This window comes from Puma concolor, chromosome B3 (assembly GCF_028749965.1).
Source record: "Puma concolor isolate L17-30 chromosome B3, mPumCon1.1.hap2, whole genome shotgun sequence".
Classification (NCBI taxonomy): domain Eukaryota; kingdom Metazoa; phylum Chordata; class Mammalia; order Carnivora; family Felidae; genus Puma; species Puma concolor.
Window position 1 is genome coordinate 15,828,969 of NC_141672.1, and position 4,490 is coordinate 15,833,458.

Genomic DNA, 4,490 nt, shown 5'->3' on the forward strand with positions numbered 1-4,490 from the left:
TTTGTGTAGTGTCTCAGCTGACTTGAAGGCTGATGTGGAATAACAACAGGGTGGAGGTGAGAATTCATCTGATTCTCACCTGTCTTGAGATTATTATACAGTGATGGCTCAATCCCCAAGTACACTTGAATGTTGACTGTGTACCCAGTAGGCTGGTAAGTGCTATGGGTGTGCAGAGAAAGAGAGGGGAGAGGTACCAAAAACCCTAAGTTTATACTCTCCTTAGTTACTTGACCCATAAGAGGCAACTAGATAACAGGGTCCTGGATGCATACCGTGGTCTCAGGAGAAACACAGAAAGCAGGAAGGGGAGAAGGTTAGGCAACCACATCATCTCCCTCGGACCCTGTAGACCCTCACGCAGCCTTGGATTGGAAGGCGGAGAGCTGCTCTGAGGGTCTGGCTCAACTCTGAAGCGGTGCCCTGTCCGGGGGCCCCTGCAGACTGCCACAGAGTACTGGGGAGTCTGGGTGCCCCCCTTCCAAAATGCACCTTGAACTTTCCACTTCTCTTCATCTCCACCACTCCCGTTTCAGTCCCGGCCATGGTCACCTATCCCTGGACAATGCACTGGCCTCCTAACAGTTCTCCCTGCATCTGTCCCTTGCCCCCCAAACCTTTGGTCCACGCCATGCCCTTGGGTTCACTCCCACCATCCCCTCCCCTTTGCTCTGACCCCATAGCTACAAGGGCCTCCATGTGTCACCTTGAAGTAATACCTCTGCCCAGTGGCCCTTGTGTAGACCTTTCTGCCTGAATCCCTCGCCCTCCCTCTCCTTCTCTTCTTTATTTTGTTAACATCTCCCTCCCGCTGTGTCTCTTCATCTCCTTGGGGCTTGGTTAGGACCTTGTGCTTATAGGCTCACAGAGCACCTTAAACTCTCCCTAGGGACATCGATCATAATTGTAACTAGTTATTTGTAAAATTATCTGCATAGTGTCCATTCCCAGCTAGACGATAAGCCCCATGAAAAGAGATCTGATGCTCTTATTTACTTCAGTGTCTCAAGTTCTTAGCATAGCCCCTAACACAGTTCTTGACAGGTAATAGGTGCTTAATATTTATTGAATAAATTAATAAATGGAAGGGGGAGAGAGAGAGAGATGTATGGATAGAGGGATGGGTGGATGGGACTTTCTGAGATTTCCAGTCGATTTCCACCCCTTGCCTATCACAGTGGAAGAGATAGGGCCAGTGGGTTTGGTATCATCACTAAAGGCTGGGCGGGGGGGGGGGGGGGGGGGGGGGAAGGAGGGTGTGTTGTATGGATAGACAGATCGTTCTAGATTGTAGCTTCATTTCCCATGCTCCTCAGCTTTGCCTTTCCAAGACTTCCAGGGTTGAGTGTGCAGAATCCCATTCCTCAAAATGTTATCTAAGGAAAGGAAAAATCCAAAAGAAAACTTTATAGATCAGAGTGAAGGAAATCAAACTTTGAGCACTCATTCACATTGCAGGGAAGGTTATATGAAAATAAGTCCCTTCTGTGGCTGCTTTTGAGCCGTTCCAGCCTCCGCAGCAGCCTAATTGCCAAACAATGTGTTGCCTTGCCCTGGGACCTTCTGAAATCTAAGAAAGCAGACAAGTCTAGCAGTGTCACGACCTATTTTTTTTAATAAGGCAGGCTCCACAGACCCAGTAATTGGCCATGTAAATGAATACCTCAGGTACGTAACATGAGGGAAAATGGAATATAATATTGTTTTCGGCTCCCTAGGATCTATTCAGGCATCTGAGGCCTGTGCTGTCAACTCTTTTGGTGGAAGGAGAGCTGAGGAGTGGGGCATGGATGGCTCAGCAGCAGGACATATCCAGAGAGTGGGGTCTTCCAAGCACTAAACTTGGGGACGGGTTCGGAGACTCGGCCATGGTTTCCACACTCCCAGCCGAGAGCTGGGTCTCCTTGCCTGTCAAGGGAGCGCACGTTGCATTGGGTTTTTGTGGGCTTGTACCAGAGGTGTGGACCCCATTCTGCTATCGAGGCCCATCCAGAGCTGGGCTGATGGACATGAAGGGCAGAAATCTCCGTGGATGGGAATCGGCAGCCACCACCTACAGGGCTGCTGTGTAGACAAGGGAGCGCCTTTCGGGGACACCTCAGAGGGCAGCGTGGCTGGGTGAGGTGCTCACCCCATGCTCCCTCAGCACACGGCAAGCACCACTCTGTGCACATCAGTCATAGGCGGGAAGCTCTGTGAGCAAAGGGACCAGGTCTGCCTCCTTAGAGCACTGTGCCTCCTAGCGCCGTGCCTGGCCCCACGACCCTGACGAATACATGCTTGCTGATGAAGAATAAATGCATGGATGGATGGATGGATGGATGGGTGGAGATATGGGCTGAATATCACTCAAAGCTTTCTGATCAATCGAACGGCCCAGCGATGGAATGGGCTGCTTTGAAAAGGACCATGGATGTAAATTCCAGTTGGATTGGGGCAGCACCAAGGCATCTGGTGGTGGGAGACAGATGTGGAATCCGTGTGCTTTGGGGGCAGACAAATCTGGTGTGAGTCCTGACTCTGCTACTTATGGCTGTGAGACTTTAAGGCAATTTGCCTCCAGGTCCACATCTGTAAAATGGGCGTAAGAATCCAGTTTGAGTTTCCTTAAAGAAGAGCCTGAGACAAAGATGTGAGGAAAGGTAGTTTATTTGGGAGGTCATCCAGGAAGCAGGAGGGAAGCAGCTGTGAGTGGGGGCCAGAGAAGGAGGAAAAGCCCATCAAGGGGGCCTCTTAAGCCTTGCTAAACTAGTAGGACTCACTCCTATTGGCTGTCCTAAAGGGATTATGTGGAAAGTGTTTCTCTTAAAGGGTGAAAGTGCTGACATCTCCCCACCACCTCCCATCTCCATCCTTTGAGGCAAACTTCCCTGCATCTTCTTTTTTTTTTTTTTTGATTTTTTAATGTTTATTTTATTTTATTTTTGAGAGAGAGACAGAGTGTGAGTGGGGAGGGGCAAGGAGAGAGGGAGACACAGAATCGAAAGCAGGCTCCAGGCTCTGAGCCGTCAGCACAGAGCCCGACGTGGGGCTCGAACTCACGGACCGTGAGATCATGACCTGGGCAGAAATCAGACACTTAACTGACTGAGCCACCCAGACACCTCCAGGCTTCATCTTCTTGTGGGATAAGGCCTCTCCTTCCCTCCTTCCTCAAATAAGAGGCCACTGGAGGTGGGGAGCTGTGCATCCCAGCCACGGCTGCAGACGGAGGTGGGTAGAGGGGATATGGCACAGAGCACTGTTCTGTGCCCGCCTCAAATCTTTCCATGGTGGGGCACCTGGGGGGCTCAGTCAGTAAAGCGTCCGACTTTGGCTCAGGTCATGGCCTCGCAGTTCGTGAGTTCCAGCCCCGAGTCAGGCTCTGTGCTGACAGCTTGGAGCCTGGAGCCTGCTTCAGATTCTATCTGCCTGTCTGTCTCTCTCTCTCTGTGCCCCTCCCCCAGTCATGCTCTGTCTCTCTCTCTCTCTCAAATAAATAAACATAAACAAATTAAAAAAAAAAAAAACCTTTCCACGGTGATAGATAGAAACCTTTCCATGGTGATGGAATGGGAGCTCCGTGAGGGAGGGACTTGTCAAGACTAGAGTGACTCAGTAAGTATATTTTGTGGGCACCTGACTGTCTCAGTTGGTAGAGCATGCGACTTTTGATCTCAAGGATGTGAGTTCAAGCCTCATGTTGGGTGCAGAGTTTACTTCAAACAAAGTTTGAATTAATATATAAGGGTTCCATAAAGTAAAATTCTAAGGTGTAATACAGTATCTGAAAAGAAAGTGCTGCCTACGGCTATTAATTGTTATTAATTTCTTTTTATTAATAGATGATGCTACTTTTCAAGAGGAATAGGAATCGTTTGGGGTAACACTGTAGCATTTGGGCTTGCGTAGTTGCTTACAGGAACTCGTTGTTTTGGAGATAAAAAGAGTTCTGGCTTTGACCTACAGAATGCAGACTCTAGATGAGTTAGGACAGCCTTTCAGACATCTGGGCACATTGGAGTTTCTCGTCTGGATTTTAGTGAAGCCACTGCCTTTAAGACCCTCTGACATGCGGCCTACGAGTTTTCTGAGTTGAACTGACAGTTTTAAAGCAGGAACAATAGGATCATGTCAGGGAGAATTACCTGGAGACCCTGGACATCCTAAGATGGTCTTTTAACTGACAGAATTTATGGAAAATAAAAGTGTCAAAAGTTGTGCGGACACACATTTTGCCATCGAGCTCAAACCCTACCCCATGGTGCAAAAGGAACACGTGGCCAAAAGGGTTAATCCACACTTCTGCACATTCAGGACCAGCACCAGCTCCGTCAACCATCACACGCCTCTCCCCACGGGAGAAATGGAGACAGTGACAAACAGGTGGGACAGCTTTTCCTGCAGGAGGGGGCCCGGCCCATGCTGTAGAACTGTTTTCTGAAGGCTTTGGTCTTCGGGTGCCTGGGTGGTGCTGTTGGTTACGCGTCTGACTCTTGAGCTCAGCTCAG

General features: G+C 49.4%; 1 non-coding gene across 1 annotated transcript; it reads left to right on the forward strand.

The window, feature by feature from the left end:
- The first annotated feature begins 3,616 nt into the window (after positions 1–3,616).
- Positions 3,617–3,689, forward strand: TRNAK-UUU (transfer RNA lysine (anticodon UUU)). The gene has a single exon. It is a non-coding gene; the product is annotated as a tRNA-Lys (tRNA).
- Positions 3,690–4,490: the final 801 nt, after the last annotated feature.